Source organism: Miniopterus natalensis, chromosome 10, assembly GCF_054644295.1.
Source record: "Miniopterus natalensis isolate mMinNat1 chromosome 10, mMinNat1.hap1, whole genome shotgun sequence".
Taxonomy (NCBI): domain Eukaryota; kingdom Metazoa; phylum Chordata; class Mammalia; order Chiroptera; family Miniopteridae; genus Miniopterus; species Miniopterus natalensis.
In genome coordinates this window covers 42675619-42700842 of record NC_142090.1, presented here as the reverse complement: position 1 = coordinate 42700842, position 25224 = coordinate 42675619, and the positions used below count along the sequence as shown (strand labels likewise).

The 25224-nt window shown below is 39.2% G+C and overlaps 1 pseudogene; it reads left to right on the top strand.

Annotated features, from left to right (window-relative positions):
* The first annotated feature begins 12785 nt into the window (after nt 1-12785).
* Nucleotides 12786-14297, top strand: LOC107530832 (eukaryotic translation initiation factor 3 subunit D pseudogene; annotated as a pseudogene).
* Nucleotides 14298-25224: the final 10927 nt, after the last annotated feature.

Sequence of the window (25224 nt, the reverse complement as noted above, 5' to 3'; positions counted from 1 at the left end):
TAATTTTTTTAGGATTCTATGTGATTAAATGAATTTTTTGTCATGGAGGGCTCAAACTAAGGGCCTATGACTATTTCCAGCCCCCAGACAATTCTTATTTGACCAAAACAATTTTTTTAATTATTAAAATTAGTTGCTAACATTTAAAATTTGAGATTTACTTATTTCTGGCTTTGCTTGAAAATTCAGATCTTATTACACTAGCAATCAGGTAAGAATCAGCTGAACTAGGGAAAGAGCTGAAATAGAGACCCAGATGTGCTCTTCAATTGCCCAGGTCCCCAATTAGCAGACCTCACTTACCCACAGTACCTGTCTGGCTCCTAGAGGCACTGGATTTGCAATTCTTGGTTTAAAACTCCACAACCACTAGCTGAAAATGGAGCATTCCATATGGAATAACTCTGCTAGGGTTGGCAACTGTGATGTTAGTTAACTTTTGAATTTATTAAAAAATGAATTAGATTATAAGGCAATGGACCAAATATTTTAATCTCCTGTGATTAATATATCTTCTCACTTCGTAATATAATTTATGTAGAGTTTTATGTATTTCCACCTTTCTAAAGTAAAATTTGGATCATAAGCATTCAGTCCCCTTTACTAATTTATCACATTCCAAAAATACTTTTTGTTGTTGACTAATGCAACTTGGCCTGTCTGTTGAGAATTCTCTCTTTCTTAAATTCTGGTTCTTAGTAGGAAAATGAACCATTTCCAGGGAATAGGAAAACAAAGGAGAAAGGGTGTGCGATGCACTACCCTCCATAATTACTCTCACTGAACTCAAACCTATGCTATTGTGGTAATAACAAAGCCATATGGGAAGCTAGAAACTGGGACTTGTGATGGATCTCAAGAGAAAGGTGGAGGAAAATATCCTGGGGTGGAGCTGGATTCACATAGAAGGACTCTGCACTTCATTTAATATTCTACAGTGACCATCTCAAAATTCTTTTTAAAATTCATTGTAACTCTATTGTAATAACAAAAAACTGGAAAGAGGGCAAATGTCCATCAGTAAAGACTGACTGAATAAGCCACACAATGGAAGACTCTGAAGCTGCAAAAGGAACAAGGCCAATCCCGACATACTACTGTGGAGAGATTGACAGGTGGGTGGTTCTGAGAATAAAGACAGGTGGGTGTCCAAAATAGACAAATGTTTACCAGTTTATTATAAAAGGATTTAACTAAGGAATATCCAGATGGAAGAGTGCATAGAGCAAGAGCTTTCATGCTCTCTGGGCATGCCACTCTCCACGAATCTCCATGTATTCGCCGACTCGGAAGCTCTTGAAATTCTTAATAAGTTCTGAGCAAGAGGCCTTGCAATTTTATTTTGCACTGAGCTCTGTAAATTATGTAGATGGTTCTATCTGGAAGAGAGGCTAATTTATTTCATTATTGTATGAGGTGGGAGTGTCCAAGAACATCACGATCAGGAATTTCATTACTGTAAAGAGAAACAGGGTCCTTTCCCTTGCTGAGATTGGAGTAGATTTATTCAGGAAATTAACAACTTCTCAAAACCAGCTTTGTGTGGGAAACTCCTAAGAGGTGAAGAAACACAGATGACAAAAAAAGGCAGTATGGTGGTATAGAGCCAGGTATAAATGGATTCTAATGAATTTAGACAAACCACATAATTTCTCCAAGCCTTAGTTTCTTTATCTGTAAAATGAGGATAATAGTTCTGATCTTAAGAAGTTGTAAGATCTAAATATGTGTGAGTGCCTGATACAGTCATTTGCACATAGTAAGCCCTCAATGTATGGCAGTTATATTAATATGGGTCTTTGCTCTCAACTAGTCTAGAATCTAGAAAGGGAGACAGATGTATCATATCATGGCAGTGGAACCTGGTGTATTAGTCAGCTCAGGCTGCCATAACAAAATACCATAGACTGGGTAGTTTAAGGAACAGAAATTTGTTTTCTCATAGTTCTGGAGGCTATCAGTTGAGATGAGGGCATCATCTTGGTCAGGTTCTGATGAGAGCATTCTTCCTAGCTCTCAGAAAACTGCCTTTTTGGCTGTGTCTTCAACATGGCAAATATAATTCTGGTGTCTCTTCCTCTTCTTATAAGGACACCATTTCTATTGGATCAGGGTTCCACCCTTAAGACTTCATTTGATCTTGGCCCTGGCTGGGTAGCTCAGTTGGTTAGAGCATCATCCCAATATGCCAAGGTTCTGGGTTCAATCTCGGGTCAGGACTCATAGAAGAATCAACCAATGAATGCATAAAAAAGTGGAAAAACAAGTTGATGTTTCTCTCCCTTCCTCTTTCTCTCTAAAATCAATCAATAAAAAATTTTTTAAAAAGACTTTATTTAATCTTAATCACCTCCTTCAAAGACCTGTCTCCAAATACAGTCACATGGGGAGTTAGGGCCCTTCATACGCATTTGAGGGGATACAATTCAGGCCATAACACCTGGTATAAGTACAACTAGGCCATAAGTGAAAATGTGCAGCCTTACAGGTCAGGAGAGGTCAGAGAAGGCTTCACAGAGAAGGTGATTCCTGAAATGTTTCTTTGTCTAAAAGGTATAAAAGTGCCCGGCTAGGTGGCTCAGTTGGTTGGAGTGTCGTCCCATACACCAAAAAAGTTTCAAGTTTGATTCCAGGTCAGGGCACAGACCTAGGTTTCAGATTACATCCCTGGTCAGGGCCTGTATGGGAGGCAACAGATCAATGTTCTTTCTCACATCGATGTCCTCTCTCTCTCTTCCCCCGCTTCCCCTTTCTCTATAATCAGTAAACGTATCCTGAAGTGAGGGTTTAAAAAAATAATAAAAATTTTTTAAATGCATAAAAGCTTCCTGGTTTGGTCACTTCTTTGAATCTTATCTTTGTGGAACTCCTGCACATACATACTTAATAAATTTTTTCTTCCATTAATTTGTCTTTTATTAGAAGTGGGTGTGTATAACCCAAGATCCTAGAAGATTAGAGGGAAAATTATTTTTCTTGCCCTATGCCTCCTTTCAGAAAGTATTTACATTTTAAATGTTAGGAAAGGTAATACTGCCCTAGCCAGTTTGGCTCCGTGGTTGAGAGTGTTGGCCTGCGGACTGAAGGGTCCCTGGTTCGATTCTGGCCAAGGGCATGTACCTCAGTTGCAGGCTCCATCCCCAGCCCTGGTCAGGGTGCATGCGGGAGGCAACCAATCAATGTGTCTCTCTCACATCGATGTTTCTCTCTCTCTCTCTTCCTTCCACTCTCTCTGTAAAGCAATGGAAAAATATCCTCGGGTGAGGATTAAAAAAAAAAAAGAAGAAGAAGAAAAGAAAGGTAATACTCTAGAATAATTGATCTCTAAAGGTAAAATTTTAAGGACCAAATCTCCCAAGCAGATAAGATCTTACACCCCTCAAATCATATTGAGTAGTTAGAATGTGAGCTATGGAGAGAGGAAAAGGGACACTTGTAAGGAGACTTTGTAAAGGTAGCTCAGATGGTGAGTAAACAGTTCTCCATCTTTCAAATTTATAAAAAAAAAAAAAAAAAATGGAGATGCCTGTTCCCAAATTTATGTTTGAAAACAGAAAAGTTGGGTAGCATCTACCTGGAGCCTATAGTATAAATTCCTTTATCTTTAAAAACAACAATGGCAAATTCCCAAAGAGAGTGAACCCCAAACTGAAAAGCACTCAGTCGTTTTCTATTACCTCTACAGGGAATAAGGAGAAATAAGAAAGACTATATCTTGCTAGGCCTCTTTCTGAATAAGCTTGCTCCTCTATAAAGCTGAACTGCTCCTACGCAGATATCAGTGGTCTAATTAACTAATTGTATCTCTACTAATAATAACGATGGTTTTAAAGCAGGCTGTTACATAAGGAAGAGTTCTTTTTGTTACCATAAATATTAAGTTACAGATCTGAAAGTGTGGCAGTCTTTTCAAAACTACAGAGAGAACTGACCTCAGTGGAAAAGAGTTGCAGCTCAGGGTAAAAACGTGGTTGAGAATTGAGCCTCTGTACTGATTTAAGTACCATTCAGTGCCCTTCACATTGTGTGATCCCAGCTGAGACAGGGAAAGGTAGGTTAAACATCATTTAACAGTTTAACACTGCAGACCATTTAGGTATCCAAACATACCCTCAGCAGAGATGGAGAAGAAATGAGGTGGCCGTGGGTAGTGGGTCAAAAATAAATTTTAATCTTGAGTCAGAAGACTAAGAAGAAAGTTGAGCTAAAAGGTGTAGAATGAGTGCTATGCCTGCCATTAAGGAAATAGGTATAGTGAAAAGAACTATTTTAGAAGTAAAGAGATGTAGATTTAAGTCCCAATTTTATCACTATATTGTCATCCACTGGAATGTAAGCTAGATGTGGGCAGGAACTTTTTATCTGTTGTATTCACTGCTACAGTAGTCCCACCTTATCCACAATTTTGCGTTCTGTGGTTTCAGTTACCTGAAGTCAACTGCAGTCCAAAAATATTAAGTGAAAAATATCAAAATTAAACAATTCATAAATTTTAAATTGCATCTCATTCTGGAGTAGCATGAGAAAACCTCATGCCATCCTGCTTCCCCAGCCAAGGACGTGAATCATTCCTTTGTCCAGCATATCCACACTGTATATACTCCCCACCCTGTCTTGGTTATCAGATCAACTGTCTCATTCTTGTGTTCAACTAACCCTTATTTTACTTAATAATGTCTCATTCACCTCATTTCATCTCATCATGTAGGCATCATCTTAAATCATCACATGAAGAAGGGTGAGTATAGTACAGTAAGATATTTTGAGATAGAAATATCAGTGGATAAAGAAAATGAGGTATATATATACAATGAAATGTTAGTCATCAGTAAAAAAGGAAATATTGCCATTTGCAGCAACATGGATAGATCTTGAGGCTATTAAACTAAGTGAAATAAATTAGACAGAGAAAGACAAATACCATATCATCTCACTTGTATGTGGAATCTAAAAAATAATAATAATAACAAACTCATAGATACAGAGAATATACTGGTGGTTGCTAGAAGTGAATAACGTCAAAAGATACAAACTTCCAGTTATAAAATAAACAAATCATGGGACTGTAATGTACAGCATAGCAACTGTAGTTAATAATACTGTGTTGCATATATGAAAGTTGTTAAGAGAGTAAATCTTAAAAGTTCCAATCACAAGAAAAAAATTCTGTATATATGGTGATAGATGTTAACTAGACTTATTCCGGTAATCATTTTGCAAATCATTTTGTGGTACACCTGAAACTAATGCAATGTTCTATGTCAATTATATGTCAATTTAAAAGTGCACATACATGTAAAGCACTAAATCAATAAACCAATATTGATTACTATTAATACCATAATTTTTATTAGAAACTTTCCTCCATCATTAATAGCAGTCCAGGAATGTATTTTTTATTACATTCCAGTCCATGAATGTTTTTCAATAAATTCATATAACTTAAAAAAGAGTAGAAGGATACAGAAACACTAATACTACGCCAAAGCTCCCTATGATAAACATAGGTTGCTGGATGATATGTATATCTTTATACTAAACCAAAAGCATGAGAAAGGAGAATGCCCATAACAAACTTTGGAGACATTTACAGTAGTAGAGATGGGTCAAGCATTACTGCTCTCCTAGAAAATCAGTTGCTTGAAGACTGTATCAGAAAGTACAGCTCAGAAGGGTCAGTCCAGCAGCCTGTCAGTTGGGCAGCAGTGGCCCTGGAAAGTCTGACCCAGCTGTCATTCTCTGGACACTGCCTTCTGCCCTTGTCACCAGTGGCTTAGAGCCCCATTACTCTTTGCCCTGAGTAGTATGTTGCAAGATAACTCAGACATACACGCGTCCTCTAGCTCTCCATGCTATTTCTACAGCTTTGAACTTGCACCCAATTTGCTCTTGTATTTGTCATCTGTAAATTTCTTTTGGTATTTTCTCTATCTCCTCTAGCTCCAAAGCCTCTCTGACCTCCTTAGGGGCCATTACACTTTCTACAAAGACCCAGAGGAGCATTGGATAGGCACACTACATTCTGCCAAGCATACAACTCTGGTTGTAGCAATCTGCCCTGAGAAAGACCTTTAAACTTTCATTCAGTCCTGTCTTTTACCCTTTATATTAATATCTGAATATAGATATTAAAGCTGAGACTAAGTATAAGCTATCTCTTTTCTCAACCTATTTTATTACAAATGAAGAATTGTCCCATTTTAGGACATCTGGAGGCATTTCTCACCTTCTAAAGTAACTGTGCTCAGCAACCTTTGTGGAAAATCCTATTATATTCTCATCTATCCCATATGCTAAAGTTTTAACCTGCTATTTGCTGCAGCAGAGATTGGTTCAGTATTGGTTGTCCTCCAATATATTTTCTCCCTTTCTTCTACGGTGACAGAACTCCTGATTGGTAGATATTCCCAAGGATGTTCAGTATAAAGACTGCATAGTTCAGCCTTTGCTACAGTTAAGTATGGCCATGTTACTAAGAGCTGGCTAATTGCATGTGACAGAAAATGATATGTTCAACTTTGGGATGTGTCTCAATGGAAGGGGCATAGCCCTCACACCCCATTTCCTCTCCGCTGCTTGTAATGTAGATGTGGATAGGATGGCATGCCATATAGGACCATGTATGTAAGTGCAATGTCCTAAGTGTCACAGAACAATAAAATGGAAGCAACTCGGATCCTTGAACAACCTCATGGAGCAATTCTGAAGATTATAACCAGCCTCATGGATGACCTCAGCCTGGGACCTTGCTGCTCTGGATCTCCTCCTTGCCCAGGCTCTACCATCTCCCCTGATGCAGACTCTTGCATGCTTGATCTCTTCCTTAAGGCTGACCCTTTGCCTCCTCTAAGCTTCTTCCAAGTTCTCTGAGGAATGGCTATTGCTCAGTGTTGACCCCTGCTGCCTTCAAGCACTGGCCTCTGCCTTTCTTTGGAGCCAGTTGATCTCCTTGGCTTCACCCTGTGACTCATTCTTGGCCTTGGCCTTAGGTCTTCTGGCCTGGCTCCCACTCAGCACCCAGAGTACCCCTGCCTAATATCACCTGATGTTAAGCCATCCACCCTTGGTTGAGTGACCTTCTAAGGACTAGTAAACACTTGTTGAAATTATTTTTCCTTTCCCATAATTTCTTTGAGCAGAATGAGTTAGAAGAATATACGTATTTATACTCTCAGCTGTTCGTGTTACCCATCTAACAGTGGATGACAGTAAAACAAAAACAAAACCCACCTATTGCGCATTTTACTATGTATTAGCCAATATGTTACTTTTACATTTCATTTAATTACTGCCAAAATATCCCTTTGAGGGAGATACTGTAGCAGTACATTTTCAGAAGAATAAAAGCTGGAGCTCTGAAGTTTAAGTTATTTTCTAAGGTCACAGAACTATTAAGAAGTAGAGCTGGGAGCCTGAGCTAGGTTTATCTCATCGCAAAGCCCATTCCCTTTTCACTCCACAATGTTGATTCTGACCACCCTTTTTGGGCTACTATTATTTAAATAGTTATGTAGAGTACTAGGTAAGCCTGGGTAAATAAGAAGTGTGAATGTGTGGGATCTGTCCTGGTCATCAATATTTCACATATCTCTTGACAACTTGAACCATGGAACAGAAATGCAGCCATCATTTGCCAATGATGTTAAGGTGATTAACTGAGCAGCAGTCAAAAATAGTCATGGTAAAATTTAATAAGGACAAAATTTCAAAAGGAAAATACACACCTTAGAGGATTAATTTTGCATGTGCTTACTTAAAAATATTCTTGGGTTCATAGTGACTTAACAGAACAACCCTAAAGATATATTTTGATGTTGGTGATAGTATTGAATATTGTGTTGTTATTTTTTAAAGTATGACTCCAGGAGTTATTGGCAAAAGCATGGCATAGAGAAACCATGATGTAATCTTTCCACTCTGCTCAACCTTGGACAAGACCTCATTGGATTATGTGGCCTTTTTGGAACCACCAATTGCAAGTGATATGTGAAGGTCTTAGGCACATTCCAGGGGCAAAGCAATAAAAATTATTAGCTTGGGGTAAAGAGCCTTATTAACAAAGCCCAGGGGACCATGTTTATGGAGAAGTAGGAGAGATCAGTCATTAGGATAAAAATCAGAATTTCAGTCACTGTTGGAGTATTTTTCAACGTGTGAACCAGAGACTGTATGCAACAGCATCACCTGCAATGCATGTAAGAAATGCGGATCTTGGGAAGATCCCAAACCTACTAAACCAAATTTCTGTTGGAGGAGGGGGAAGCTCCCTCAAGAATTATGAACACTAAAGTTGAAAATCTTCATGCCAATGCTTCTCAGCCTTAGCTGTATATCAGACTCTCCTGGAAACCCACCCCAAAGATTCTAATTAATTAGTCTGTGATGACCCCACAGAATCAGACTTTTAAAGCTCCCCATGTGATTCTAATGTGCAGCCAAAGTTGAGAACCTCTGCTCCATGCCAAGATATAGCATAAGAATGCCAGCAAGCAAACTATCCAACTTCCATTGAATAGTTGAGAAATGAGTATATTAAGTTTGTGAAACACTTTAATTAGATAATTCCTTAGCATCCATTGTGAGTCACCTTTCCAAGATATTTTTATAACAGTGATTTTTCTGCTCTGGTAATCAGGACCTGAGACTCAAAGTCTCAGGTGAACAAAGTAATTTTCTCTGGGTTCTGCAGACTGCACTTTTGCTTTCACTTTGGTTTTTCTCACAAGGTGGCTATGAGAGATAATAAATAAAAATATTATAGAGTGCTTTTAAACAATGGTGGATGTCAGAGAATGACCTGAGACCTCGGTCCCTAGTGTGGTCTTCCTCTCCACTGTGGTCAACTCCAGGCATTAAATCTGATCATTAAAAATGTCCTAGTGGTCATAGGTACAGCTGGCAACTTGTTCCATAGCAGAATATGGGCAATTACTGCTGCTATTAGCCATTTGTGTCTTAGATTAAATTTGAAGCCATTAACAGGGATCTTTGCATTTTGGACTTTATCTGACTGTGTAATGACATTAATTGGCTCCTGAAGATATCTGATTTCTGGTAGAGTTTATTCCCTTACTCTCTTAATTTTATATTTTAGGTAATTGTTTTTTTCTATGGCTGCATAATTTTATAGATTATAGTTTTTAAATGGTGACAAAATACACATAACACAAAATTACCATTTTGACCATTTATAAACTTATACTTCAATAGTGTTAAGTACATTCACATTGTGCAACCAATCTCCAGAATTCTTTTCATCTTACAAAACCGAAACTCTACCTATTAAACAACTTTCCCACTCTCTCCTCCCCCAGCTACATATTATCTTTTGAACATGAGAGTTATAAGTTTAAACTACTCTTTTAAAGGTTTCCTAGAATTCATTGGCCTACAAAGTTTTACTTGGTGTTATCCACATTTGCCAATCCAGTCTTATTAAATCAAAATACTTTCTTTCTCCTTCATGGATCAACATATCACTGGTCTAGGACAACATACACTCCAAACACAAGTACATTCTGGTTTTTCTTTAGGTAAAACATTTCTCCATTTAAGAAAGGATAAAAGTAGAATTTTATAAACTAACTTTCTCTTGAGGAAACTTTTATTTTTTTAATTTTTATTATTATTTTTTAAATATATCTTTATTGATTTCAGAGAGAGGACAGGAGAGGGAGAGAGATGGAAAGAAACATCAATGATAAGAGAGTCCTCATTGATCGGCTGCCTCCTACATGTCCCCTACATGTGCCCTGACCCAGAATGGAACCTCCATCCCCTGGATCCTCGGTCAGTGCTCAACCACTGAGCCACACCTAGCTGGGCTTAAGTGAACTTTTAAATAGTAACTATCAAATGTTGGTGGAAAAGAAAACCAATTTAATAAATTAGACAATAATCTATCAAAATAAAATATGTAGGCATTATTTCACCAGCTACTCAACTGCCACATTTTTACAGATATAATCACAAAAATAAAAAACTATTTAAATGCTGATCAATAGAAGACTGGTTAAATACTTACAGTAAGTACACTGTATAATCACTATTATACAACTGTTAAAAATAGTGTGATAGCTATGTATGTGCTGATGTGGGGAGATAGGCAAATATAGTATTTAAAAAATTCAAGGTATAATGGAATTACATACCTTTTTGTGAAAAAAATCTTAATTATACACACACACATATATGTATACACACATAAATGTGTATGTGTGTCGGGATATATTCCTTTTTCTGGAAGGAAAAACAAGCAATTGTTAACAATTGTTCCTTTGGAGAAATAAGCAGGTGGTTAGGAAAGGGTAGGAGATGGTAAGAACATTACTATTTATCATTTACACCTCTCAGTACTATTTGAATTTTTTTTTAAAAAATGTGCTTATGTTACTTTTAAATTTTTAAAAATATCAACAGAGTTACCTAGCCCATGGGATTATGGGTCACTTAAATTTTTCTTTTTATTATTTTCTTTATATAATAAGTACATTAAAAAAAATCTGGTAAAACAAAACAAAATCCATAAGTTTATTTCATGCCTTAGATATTTGGGCAAATACTTTCATGACTAGTTTAAGTCATATAGTCTTCCAATTGTTTGTCTCTACAATAAAAAGCCAGACCAAACTAAATCAACCAGTCAACCAAACAAACAAACAAAAATATCCCTGCTCTATTTTCTTTTTTGCTAAGAGAATAAATGACATTTACTAAAAATCCCCTCAGTTTTCTTCTTGGTGCTCTGAAAACAGTCTTTGTAGAAGCTTTGTAAAAGGGTTTTGTAATTTTATTATTTTTTTAAGCGTTAGTACAGGATTCATCCTTTTCTATAGATTTTTCTGAGACAGTTTTGCTCAAAAATTCTATTGTTCCATTGAATGGAATGTAACCTCTATGGATCCTTCAGGGTCTGAGACACTCAAAGGCCTTGTCTTGTAATAAGATTGCCTCTTTTTCTTCTTCCAGTCCTGGGAGTTAAGCTTTGTTGCAAGTGAAAATATTCTGCTTCTGTGAGGTCAAAGAAGCATAGTGTTAATATCCATAGTCTGACACATAGTGCAGTAGAACAAGAGGTCTTCCACCTCTGGAAACAGGCTCAAGATTTCCATGTATGTCATGCACCAAAATTTTGGTAAAAAATGTTTCCTTTTTTTTCTGCTGTTAAAGAACAGGTGACGTTGTGATGTTAATTTTCTGGTTACTCTAGCTAACATGATGTTTATCTCTGTGCATGAATAAGTGCATTGAGCAGTTGTATGAAAAATGCCATAAGTGGAGCCATTTCAAAACGGAGTCGGAGCCGCCATTCCAGAGGAACTGCCCTGCACATCTTCCTCCTTGAAACTTTGGACTGTTTGCACTGGGCCAAACATTGTAATGGGTCAAACCAACATTGTCTTACATGTGTTTGTAAAACCAGCAGGACAGTGGACATCCTGACCACAAGAACTGACGATTGTGAACTCTCTATCTGAAGATAGAATCAGTAACCAATCATGTATAGCCAAGAGTAGCTCAGCAGGGCAGCTCCTGTAGGAATTCTTTCTGTGTGTGTGTCAGTTATTTCTTTCCTTTTCTCATAAAAACCCCTTGCCTTCACCCTGTAATTGGGACATTACTTGGGTTTCTACCTGAATCTATGCTCCCCAAATTAATTATTTGATTCCAAATAAATGTTTCTTGACTCTCATTTCAACTTTTAATTTTAGCTTAACACTTTTAATAAATCAGTTCTTAATGACTTTTTTTAAAAAAGATGTTTTTATTTAAAATTAATCACTATGAAAGATAATAAACAAAACCCAAACACACTTTTAGTTACCAGAACATTAGAGTTACAAAAAAGTTGAGGCTACATTATGTAACTTTAAATGGTGTTCCTAATTGAACAAACCCTACTATGTCCCAGCATAAAAATGCAGAATGTACTTATTTAGAATTGAGTAATACTCATTGGAAAATAAATTTCCGGCAAATGTACAAAGTATGTGTGGTTCCCATAGAATTAAACAAAAATAGATCTTGTTCAAAATAATAATAAAAATCCCATGGGACTGACTAATAAAAGACGGCTGGCACAATTTGAACTCCATTACAAGAGCTAAAGTAGAACTTAATAACAAAGTGCTAACACAGTAAAGTCATTTATCATTCTTGGTAACTATACCAGCCATCCTGGTGACTATGTTGGAATAAGAATTCAGGCTCCTGACCACACTGGAAAAAACAAATATTGCTTCTGTATTTAGAGGTTTCAACAAACCAACAATGCGCCATCCGCCACCACAGATGTTAGCCACCCTGCTGGTTACAGAAGAATCATACTTTAAACACAACTTCTTGTTTAATTTGTGCTGTTTCTAAACGGTCATTCCATTGGGCAGAGGTTTTCCTCCTATCAGATTCTAAAGTAAGAATAATACGATCAGAATATATTGTTCTTAAAGTTTTTTCACATTAGGATGAAAATTGTGTCAGATTTCTTTGCATACTACAAATACAGCACAGTCACAAACCCCTTCCAGTGTCATATAATTTTTACTATTAAAAAGCGACAATTGATTTACAACCATAGCTAAATGGTTATGCAACTTTTATATCTTTGTAAAATTTTTCATATAATAAACTCAGTAATCAGAAAAACTCCTTTATTCAGAATATTTGTCTTAGAAAATAGTCGTTGAGCCCTCCTTTCCTGGCTCCTCGGAGTGCAGCCGATAGCGAACTCTCTGGCCCAACTATTTTTCGCCATCTGGGCTGGGGGAGGCCATTGCAGGTTTTAGATGGCCAAGTTCATGACACCCGTGATCCGACGCAAGCCCTCAGGTTGGGGTCCCCGTGCGGTCCCGAGCAGTTTCGCGATATGCCCTACCAACCACTCAGCAAAGGAGACCGGCTAGGAGCGGTTGCAGTCGGGACGCGTGCCACAGACGAAGACGAGAGGCGCACCAATGAGCCGTCCGCCCAGCGTGGCGTTGAAGTCAGCGCGCTCGGCTCCGGGACGGCGGCGGAGCCCGACCCCGCCACGGGCGCGGCGAGCGCACCGGCGCCCACCCGCGGAATCGGATGCGCTCCGCGCGGGGGGACCTCCGCGGAGACGAAGACGCACGGAACCCGCGCGGCTCACTCTGCGGACCCTGCCTGAGCGCGCCAGCAGAGAGACAGAAAATGCACGCGACTGCAGGAAAAAAGCTCAGAAACCATTTGGAGGCAGAAATGGGACCAGAAATCACAGAAACCCCGAAGCTCTTCGGTTGAAGTGTGTAGTGACTGGGAGGTGAAAGAGGAAATGGACTTTCCGAGAGGCACTACGTGGAAGTCTCAGAGCCAAAGGACATCGAGTGTTACGCGTCCCTGGAACTAAGATCAAGCCTTTGGCCGCATCACCACCAGGAGCATCCTCACCACCACAGAAGACCCTGTCATCCGAAACCTGGCACAAACCCGGGGGAATGTGTTTGCCACCAAGGCCATTCTGGCCACACTGACGAGCTCCACCAGCTCTGTGTATTCCTGGGACATTGTTGCCCAGAGAGCCTGGTCCAGGCTCTTCTTTGACAAGAAGTATAACTCTGACTTTGACCTCCTGACTGACTGATACCACCAACGAACCACCTCAAGGTGAAGGTAATTCCTTCAAGTCGCCCCGCAACCCGGCCATGGAAGCAACCTATGTCAACCACAACTTCTCCCAGCAGTGCTTGAGGATGGGAAAAGAAAGACACAACTCCCCCAACCCAAACCCGCTATGGAGGGGACCTGAGGTAAGAATTAAATCGCCTCTGTTGCACACGGGTATCGGGTACCGCAGGTGGAAGCTTGGAGAGGGCACTGACCTGGTTGTTCGTTGTGAGCATGGCAATGTCATGACTGGAGCCAGTGGGGAAGTGTCCTTTATCAACATCAAGAGCCTCAAGGATGGGACTCCAGGCGCTGTAAGGGAGCTGATGGTGCCAGAAGCTGAACTCTCAGCGAGGGGCCGTCATTGCCGAGCTGAATAGGAACAGCTACAAGTTGGGCCGATGGACCTGCTGTGTTTTGCTGGCCAGTTCCAAGTACCTCACATTTGGTACCATGTGAAAGACTCCTCGAGCGATGTCATCCTGGGCACCCAGCAGTTCAAGCCCCGTAAGTTTGCCAGCCAGATCAGCCTGAGCACAGAGAACACCACAGACCGGCTGAGCTGCTTCAGCAACCTCTGCATGAAACTGGAGGAGGGCAAGCTCCTCATCTCAAGGACCCCAACAAGGTCATTCTGTCTACAGCCTGTTGAAGGGCACCTTCGGTCCCCTTGAGGAGAGGAGGAAGAAGAAGATGAAGAAACAAGCCAGATGGTGGTGTGGAGCTGGAGTTTATAAATTCACAAAGCTGAGGAGGATCTTTGATGCCTGGTGGAATGTTTGTCTGATACTTGCTCTCTGGAGTTTTGACAAGTGGAATAAAGTATAAGTAGAAAGAAAGGAAGGAAGGAAAGGAAAGGAAGGGAGGGGAAGGGAGGGGAAGGGAAGGGAAGGGAAGGGAAGGGAAGGGAAGGGAAGGGAAGGGAAGGGAAGGGAAGGGAAGGGAAGGGGAGGGGAGGGGAGGGGAGGGGAGGGGAGGGGAGGGGAGGGGAGGGGAGGGGAGGGGAGGGGAGGGGAGGGGAGGGGAGGGGAGGGGAGGGGAGGGGAGGGGAGGGGAGGGGAGGGGAGGGGAGGGGGGAGGGAGGGGGAGGGAGAGAGAGGGAGAGAGAGAGGGAGAGAAGAAGAAAGAAAGAAAGAAAGAAAGAAAGAAAGAAAGAAAGAAAGAAAGAAAGAAAGAAAGAAAGAAAGAAAGAAAGAAAGAAAGAAAGAAAGAAAGAAAGAAAGAAAGAAAGAAAGAAAGAAAGAAAGAAAGAAAGAAAGAAAGAAAGAAAGAAAGAAAGAAAGAAAGAAAGAAAGAAAGAAAGAAAGAAAGAAAGAAAGAAAGAAAGAAAGAAAGAAAGAAAGAAAGAAAGAAAGAAAGAAAGAGAAAGAAAGAAAGGAGGGAGGGAGAGAGGGAGGCAGGGGAGGGAGGGGAGGGAGGGGAGGGAGGGAAGGGATACAGTCATTTAAAATGTAGTAAAGATTCCAATTTGCTTATTTGTTCTTGGAGAAGAGTCTCCTAGGAGACATTAGAAAGAAAAGTTTCCAGTAAGAAAAGCATGAAATGCAAGCCATCTGTGTGTATATAAATGTTAGTTAGCTAGTTTGCCCTTGGAAATGGCTGGATGAAGCTATTCCCCACTCCCCAATTCTTTCTAAAGAAAATAAAAAATCCCTGTTGGATGCTAATACTAGGTCAGGTGGCCAGGTCCATATAAGCCCCAGTAGACTAGAGAGTAGTTCTCCACATGGACCTCATGCTTGCTGGTGCACAGGGCTCCTATCTTCTCACCTCAATGGTCTTTGAATAGCCATGGAGATATCACAGAGTCATGGCTGGTATCAGGGAAATTGTCTCTCTAAAAGATTCAAAAATAGTTGAACATCACTATAATATGTTTCTAGAATGGCATTGTTACTGAGATGCATGGTGGCAGAGTAGAAAGAACATGGGTTTTGATGTTAGATGGACTCAAACTCAGTACCTTGCTTCTACCTTTTCTAGCCATGCCATCTTGCACAAGTCATTTTATCTGTCTAAGCCTCAGTTTCTGCATCTATAAGAACAATAATTATTTCATAGATTTTTGGAGGGAGGTAATGTGATAACATTTTTAGTGTGTCTTGAATATAAAAAGACTCTAAAAATCATAGCTATTATCATTATTGTTGTTACTGTTGGTATAATTTCCTTTTCTAATTATCACACTTGTAATTTATATTCCCTCCTTGCCAACCCAATATTTTTATTAAGTCTCTCATGATGCTAAAATCGTGTTTAAACAACAGTCTCCCCTAGTACATTGGAAGAGCCATGAGGGCAGAGGTCTGGACAACTTCATCTTTGTATCCCTCCTTCTAGCCTGGCATTCACAAGGCAAGATAGTTTTTGTATGCTGAACATGTCTGAATATATTAGAGCCTAACAAAGCTTATTTGAACTTTTCCCATTTGAAATTACTAAAAATATGCCACTATTTCAAAAAACCTAAATTCACCTCCAAAAATGCTTATGAAATATATTTCAACACACAACCAATGCCAAGACATAATGGCAATGTCAGAATGCATAGCAATACCTTACTGCTGCTCGCTGCTGTTTGCCAAAAAACAGCTTAGTGCGCCCATGCGTCTGTTCTCATTCGAAGTTTTCCTGTGAAATATGTGATCCACGGGTATCATCAGCCTCATTATGCAGGTGAAGAACGTGAGACAAATAAGATTTGTAAATATCTTACTGAAAGTCTATTTTTGTAATCAATGGTGACATTGGCACAGAACTATCACCTACTATAATTTCCCCCCTTTGAAACAGACATTTATGTCTCAAGGTTAAGCACGGGTGTACATTTAGGGCTTAACTGAAGAGTTGACTATCTGCTGCTATTATAGTTACTATCAATATAATTTGCTTCCCCAGTTGGAATTATTTCCTTCTTTCCATTCTAAAAACATTAGTTTATATGTCTCTAACGGCAATTATTAGAGACCCTCAAAAACAATGTGACTTCTAACTTTTCAACATGAAGTATCCAAGTGTCCTTCACAGAATAAGCTGTTATTGTTAGAAAGATTAGGTGTCCTTGATTAGTAGATTTTTCAAGGAAATAAAGAAATAGTTATTCAGGGCACATACCTAGTGTTGCAGGTTTGATCCCCGATCCGGTTGGGGTAAGTGTGGAAGGCAACCAATCGACGTGTCTCTCTCACATCAGTCTCTCTCTCTCTCTCTCTCTGTCTTCCCCACCCTCCCTCCCTTCCACTCTCTCTAAAAATCAATGGAAAAAATATCCTCAGGTAAAAATTAACACATAAGAAAAAAAGGAAAAAGAGTTGTGCAGGTTGCTCCACAGCTTTGGGGGGCTCACTCTCACATTAGTCCACAATTTAACAAGGACACAAGTAAGTCCATGACAAACAAGGAGGAAACAATACTTAAGAGTCTTGCATTTTCTGGATAAAGGGAAGGAGGATAGTTTCATACTTAATATTGCTTTGGTATTTTTTACTATAATCTGTTGCAACTGTGCAATAAAAATTTCCCTTTGCTTTCTTGATAAAAGTCATCCTGAAAAAAGACAGCTACCCTTCTTAGCAAATGGCCCCTGTTCCAGGTATGCTGACTCCACCCTCACCAAGAGGGTCTTCATCTTGGAAACTCGTGTAACTGCTGTAAAGTCACATTAGACCCAATCCCTGAGGTGGTACCAGACAGGACACAAGGACATGCCTCCTCCACTCAGCCATTTTCCCTGACACACAACACGGACAAGTGTGATTTCTGAAGGGCCATGTGAGTGGGAACCCACTGGGGTTTGCCTTGCTAAAAGCAGAGACACAGCTAGATAGAATAGACAATATTCTCCTTGCCACCCCAAATTCCTTCCAATTGGGATAGTTGATGCTTGAAATTCTATAAGTAGAGTTTCATTCCTTAGTTTCCCTAATGAGAATACTCCTGAAGAAAAAAAGAACACATTAAACCTTTGTTCATCATTTTCTCTTTCTGCGTCTTTGGAGAAAGGAATTGATCAAATCCTTTCTTAAAAGCAATGGAATAGAGAATAAGGGCTATTGGGTACAGAGAAAACAGAGGAGGGGAAAATCACTAGCCAGCTTCTCTTGGGCCATGTGTTATAGCTAGGTCCCTCTGTACTGGGGACATCCTCACCATTAACAGGACAGTAAAGAATCCTAGAACTAGTCCTTTAAAGTAACTGGTGTGTTAGCTAGACTTGGAGATGAAATGCCATTTTCTGAAAGTCTTCCATAACTAAGTTGTATTTTGTTCAAGATTCTGACATAAGGACTTATATCCTAGAAGCTTTAAAAAATAAACCTTATGAGACATTCTAAATTCTTAGTGTGGTCATTATATCTGAAACAGGAGGACAAACTTTTTTGCTAGAAACACTGGAGAACAGAACCCAGTTCAACTTCCATAACACTGTTCATCTGTTCTTAAGAAACTGCTGATATGTTCTTCAGCTCTATTTTCCTGTCTTGCTGGTAGATCAAGGAGTTCAAAACTCAGTCTGGCGTACTTCCTCCTGTCTTTATCGGTGCAACTGCAGAAGCAACTACAGTGGTGTCAGCCCTCCCTATCTCTATCCCTCTTTCCCTAATTCTGTACTAGGATAGGTCACCCTTTTCCTTTCAGAGATGCCCATGGGAACGTGACAGCTCAGACTGTTATTTTGATGTAAGGCAAAACTGCATTTTAAGCATTGCAATAATTCCATAGTATTTGAAATTACCACTCAGATATGTGAGAAAAGTCACAAAATGAAAGTAATACCTGTTTTTAAAATTATATATAAATAAAAAATAATTTTTTTACTGGAGTAAAAAAAAAAATCCACTTTATGCTTGAATAGTAGTCTATGTGAGATGTTCTGGGCTACAATGATGTTTGGCTAAAATATTTCTCTCATTTTACCCAATACTTGTATATAAACTTGTATAAGTTGACAGGGTTCACAAGCTAGCTGGATCCTTTTGTGCAGTGCTCAGTCATGAGCTTAGAACTGACATCCCATTTTCTATGGAACCAAAGGATAATATAAATACCATCTAGCCTAAGAGCTTTATATTGGCACAGGAAGCATGCAACTGAAGAAGCCTATGCTACTCCAGCACAGGTTCCTCAGAGCACCTTCTTCAAGTTCCTCTGCCTTGACTCCTGTTGAGCCTTCTCTCTCAGTCACCCAGTTTATTCTACCTTGGCTTTCAAGAAATAAAGTCACTTTAATTATGATCCAGCTATCTCTAGAAACTCTAAGTGCTTTACGGATATTCTCTTATTCAACCTGCAACACCTCTAACAGGCCCACAGGAAAAATAGTTCCATTATTGCAGCAAAGAAAACTAGGAGTACATAGTTTAAAATATCTGCACACAACAAGCTGATACAGCTATTGAGACAAAGAATCAAAGCCTAATCCATTAAAATACTTTTGCCTCATTTCTTTAAAACCCAAGATTTTTTTGGTGTGACACTGTTGTGAAAGTATGGATAAATGCTACTTAGTAAATGGAAAAAAGTGCTATAACCTTTCTTATAAAATTCAGCAAGCATGAGATTGTCACAATTAGAATCAGTTGTCTTTTCCAAATTTAGGTGACCTTTTTAAGTGGAGCAATTGAAGTTTAATTAAACACAAAGAAGTTAAGGTTTCACTCAAGAACCAGTTTCTAAATTCAAAATTTCAGTGCTAAGGCTCTGCTTACTTTTAACTAAAAAATAATTAATAGAGGATTTTTGAATTGTTGCATGTGCATACTAAAGTATTTGATATAGTCTCATAAAGGGTATATTCAATAATTTTATTAGCTACTTTTAGATGTCAAAGACGTATAAAACATTTTAAAAATAGTCATTGATAATAAGTGCTGCAATCAACTTTGTGTGACACAACAGTCACCGGATAATATAAAGAGATAAAAATGTTCAGTACCAGACTGTACCTTTCACTTGTGACATAAAGGAGGGGTGAGGGGTCAAGTGGCTTTTAAGTCAATATCAGGTTAGCTTCAGGAACTCCACAGAGCAGATTAGCTTAACGAGAGGACCTGGGAAGGATCCAGCATGTTCTTTTTCCTGACATGATAAAAACAAAGAATCTCAGGCCTGATGGGTCCCTATTCACTGCAACTCTTCACACTAAGGATGGTTTAGGTAGTTATAACAAGAATACCAATTCTTACACTTACATGGGACTTAAAGTGTTTTCAAAACACTTTCAGACCCTTTCTCGTTTTGTCCTCACCCAGCCCATTATCTCCATTCACCAAAGGCAGACACAGTCAGTTTCTCTGACATCCAGGCTGCAACCACTCAACACCCTGAGATGCAATGTTAAGATACAATCCAGAACTTGAAGCAGATCAGGGAGAAACATCTGTGTCCTACCCCCACCGGGCCTCAAAGGCTAGAGCAGAGCTACTGCCAGACGTAAGAGTCACCAGTCTGAGGGTCTTGAGGGAGTGGACAATCTGCTGGAACTCTGGTTGGGGATTAAGGACAGAGTCTTCTGTGCCATCCTTGGCGCCAAATCCCTCCTTTTCAGGCAGAGGCACTGTCAGGTTAAGCACAATGTGCACTGTTGTGAAATAGGCCCTGTGAGGTATCCCACCATTCCAGCTTCACAGAATACATGCAATTAAGCCCACTGCGGAATATGTATACAAAGATGACTCATGTTGGATCAGCTGCATTACACATAACCCATCATGAAGTCTCTCTTGAAAAACTTTACATTCTGACTCTAAAATGTCCAATTGGAATTAGTTCCACCTCTGACCTAAATTACATTAAAATGAGACACATTCAACATTTTCCAAAAAACAAAACATGAATCCATCTTATACATCAAAGAATGCCAAGGTAGCTAGGCAATGGGCTTCAGAGAAATATGGCTCCATTTTAAATAGAGCCAGAATTCACATCTTACCCTTCCGAAAAAAAATGTTCTCTAACAAAGCCATAAAAATTTTAAAATTTTCCTTAGAAAATTCTGAGGTTTTGTTTGCAGTAGCAAAGTACAAAATCTAAATATCTATTAGAACAACTTGTTTTAGAAACCAAATTACTTTGTATAGCATCGTGGCTCCCAAATGCCCCGTAGGCAGTGTTTTCCTATTTGTTGTACAGGTGTAGATTTCTACCTGTCACTGAAGGATTTTTCATGTTATAATTTCAGAACACTTTGAAATACAATTAGTACCACCATATTTTTACAAAAAGGAAATTGAAGCATTAAAAAAACTGTGCAATTAGAGTAATTAGAGCAGTGATTCTCAAAGTGTGGGCAGAGGCTCCTCAAAGTCTTAGGGACTCCCAGGGATACTTTTTGTTGTTGTTATTTAGAGCAGTGTATATTTATTATTAGTGGCAATTTTGTAAGATTTAAAGAGTCACATTTCAACAGGGTTATTGTCAACAATAAGAGTTCCTCGCTAACTACTCCTTCACATAATGCACATAGATCATTTGTTTTCAGTCTTTGCTTTCTTGTAGCTTCTCACACTAGAGCAATTTGGTAGAGTATTTGGATTTCATTTAACCTCCCTTCTAAATAAAAATTTTACTTTTTATTCATTTATTTATTTTTATTCAGTCATTTTTTTTGTTCACTCAATAAATGTTGAGCATGTACCAGATGCCATGTATCACTGTGTTTTCTTTTAGATCGTATTATAAAAGATTGACTTTCAACAACAAGCTTACTTTTCCCAATTAATAATTGGTTCTTTAACTGTAAATGGAGGTTACTGATGATGAGGTATCTCCAACCTTTAAGCCACACATGACTTTTTCCTGGAGAAAAGTCACAAAAGCCTGTCAATTGGCTCATGTTGATTTATGATTTCTAAACTCTCAATTGAGCCTTTAGATCTGTTTAGCAACCCTACTACTCATCTTGAACTATGTTTTCTTTTCCATTTTCTGTAGCTTTTCCAGACCCTTTAACTTTTACTACCATTCTTTAAATTTCTATTAAATAAAGTTCAACAGGAGTCCCTTTAATGTATATTCTTAGACTTCCGTATGTAACATTCTGATGTGCATTTTGAATGTCCAAGAGGGTAGTGCTGGATGCAACATTTTTTTAATCTTTTTTAAAATTTTTTCAATTACACTTGACGTACAATATTATATTAGTTTCAGGTGTGCACCCCATTGATTAGACCTTATAAAACTTAAGTGGTCATCCCGAAAAATCTCATACCCATCTGACACCATACATAGTTATTAGAATATTAGAATATTTTTGACTATATTCCCTATGCTGTACTTTACATCTCCATGACCACACTATAACTACTAATTTGTACTTCTAAATCCTTTCACATTTTTCACCCATCCCCCTCCCCCCTCTCATCTGGCAACCATCAAAATGTTCTCTGCATATATGTCTGTTTCTGTTCTGCTTGTTCATTTATTTTGATTTTTAGATTCAATTGTTGATATATATGTATTACCATTTTATTGTTCATATTTTTTATCTTTTTTTCTTCTTCTTCTTCTTAAAGAGACCCTTTAACATTTCATGTAATACTGGTTTGGTGGTGATGAAATCCTTTAGCTTTTCCTTGTCTGGGAAGCTCTTTATCTGGCCTTCAGTTCTAAATGATAGCTTTGCTGGGTAGAGTAATCTTGGTTGTAGGTTCTTGCTTTTCATCACTTTGAATATTTCTTGCCCCTCCCTTCTAGCCTGCAAAGTTTCTATTGAGAAATCAGTTGACAGTTGTATGAGTGCTCCCTTGTAGGTAACTAACTGCTTTTAAGATTCTTTGTCTTTAACCTTTGGCATTTTAATTATGATGTGTCTTGCTGTGGGCCTTTTTGGGTTCCTCTTGTTTGGGACTCTCTGTGCTTCCTGGATTTGTAAGTCTATTTTTTTCACCAGGTAGGGAAGTTTCCTGTCATTATTTTTTTCAAATAGGTTTTCAATTTCTTGCTCCTTCTCTTTTTCCTAGCACCCCCATGATGTAAATGGTGGTTCACCTGAAGTTGCCCCAGAGGCTGCTTACATTGTCTTCATATTTTTGGATTCTTTTTAATTTTTGCTGTTCTGGTTGGGTGTTTTTTGTCTCCTTATATTCCAAATTCTTGATTTCATTTGTGGCATCTTATACTCTACTGTTGATCCCCTGTAAATTATTCTTCATTTCAGTTAATGTAGCCTTCATTTCTGACTGGTTCTTTTTATGTTGTTGATGTTCTAAGTTCCTTGAAATTCTCAGTAAGTTCCTTGAGCATCCTTATAACCATTGTTTTGAACTCTGTATCTGGTAGTTTTCTTGTTTCCATTTCATTTAGTTATATTTCTGGGGATTTCTCCTGTCCTTTCATTTGTGATGAGTTTCTTTGTCTCTGCATTTTGGCTATATTTGTTTCTATGTATTAGGTAGATCTGCTATGTCTCCTGTGCTTGGTAGAGTCACCTTGTGTGGTAGGTGTCCTCTAGGGTCCAGTGGCTCAACCTCCCTAGTCACCTGAGCTGGACACTTCAGGTATGCTCCTGTGTGGGCTGTGTGCACTGTCCTATTGTAGTTGAGCCTTGAATGATGTTGGCATTACTGGGAGGGATTGACGCCAAGGCCGACTGGTTGTGAGGATTGGTTGCTACTACCAGTTTGTGACTACAGTGGAAGAGCTGCTGTGCAGGAGCCTACCCTATGGAGCAGGATTTGCTTCAGTGTGGCTTTGGTGCTTACCAAGTCCAGCCCTTGAATGCGCCACTCGTGGAGGTGGTAGGGTTGTAATCCAGCGTGGTCGAATTACCTGACTACCAGGTGCACTGGCTGTGGGGCCTCCCAGGAGGTGCAAAGTGAGCCTCTGCCTGTCCCCTGCTCAGCGCCATCCAGAATAAACTACAAAGCAATCTGCAGATGGCTGCTACTTGTGTTGAGCTTGGAGGTGCCCAGGAGAGGCCAAGCTGTGAACCAGGGCAAGCTGCTGGTAGTGCCAGGCCTGGGGGCACTTATTGAGAGGTACAGGGCATGCTGATGCCAGTTGCTGCTTGTTTGAGAGATTTTAGGAAAGTCTGAAGCATGAGGCAAGAGAGGCCAACTGAATGGAAAAACGACTGGAAATGGGTTGTATTAGCCTGCAAGTAGGGAGGGGGCGGGGTCTCAGGGAAGCACCAGGGTGGGGCAAAAAGTGTGAGCCATGTTGATGGAGATTCAGATATCATGCAGCCTGTCGACTTTGTGGTGGGATGGCTCAGCAAAAGAACACTGGCTCTGCCAGCACTTCTGTGTGGGAGAAAGCTGCCCCTCTAACTCTTGCCCTGAATCCAGACAAGTTAGTTCCCCCAGAATGTCCCAAGTTCCTCTCAAGCTGCTGCCCCAGTGCTGGAGCTCAGAGGATGTGAGTCCTAGTAAGTCCATGCCTGGGCCCTTTAAGAGGAACTGCCTGAGACTCCTGCAGCCTCTGTGTCATTCAGCAATGGTTTTTACAGCCCGAAGTTATGGGGACTTCTTAGCACTAGAACCCTGGGCTATGGAACCTAGTGTGGGGCAAAAGATCTATACATAAGGACTAAAGAATATGGAAAACAATGTTCAGGCAAGAGCCCTCTCTTTTTGAGACTTTCATGGGAATTTGGGTGTATTTGCTCTAGTGTGGTGATTCAAAAGTCACTAGGAAGGAAGAAAGGGAGTTTTGTTAGCAATGGAAGTATTAAGGATGGGTCAAAATATTTTTAGGTCTAAAATCAACATGTCAGATTGATACATGAATTGATTTTAATCAAAAAACAAGTCAGGGTACAACCTGAATGTTTAATAATTGTGAATTGGTTAAGTAAAGTGACACATCCTTATGATGTCATATTCAACCAATTATGTTCTGGAAGAGTAATGACTTGGAAAAATGTTCGCAAATCAAAAAGCAGATTACAAAACATTTGGAAAAATATAAATATAGAAAAAAGATAGGAAGGCTATAAACAAAAATGAGTGATTATTTTTGATTTATGAAAGTGCTTCTTTATGAACTTCTTATTGTATATTTAAAATACATTTAGATTTCTATACAATTTTAATTACCTCAGATTTTTTTTCAATTGTTGATACTATTACAGATGTCCTCCATTTTCCCCACCTTTGCCCACCTCCACCCAGCTGCTGCCAACCTTCCCCTGGCCTTCACCACTCTGTTGTCTGTGTCCATGGGCTATATATATGTATGTTCTTTGGCTACTCTCTTCACCTTCTTGACTGATTATTACATTTTTTGTATTTTATTGTATACTTAATTTTCCCAAAATAATAACAACAATAATATTACAACAAACTTATTTTGGTAGAGTTGCCTAACATTCTCATTTCTTTCAGAAGGTCCCTAGTTGGAGCCATATCTACCCACACAAGCCACACTCACTGACTCCTTCCCAGTTTTAACAAATAGGCCCAGGAAGTCAGTCTCTTCCTTCCTTTTGCAAGGGCCATGGAAGCAATCTGTTTTGCTTTTGAATTCAGCAGCTCCAGCTTGTGCTAATTGATTTTATTCTGCAAATTTATAATAAGGTAGTTTGAAGCAGAATGATGAACTCTTCCTGAAATAATGAATGTGAATTAATGTGAAAATATAACCCCAGGATTTCCTGTAAGA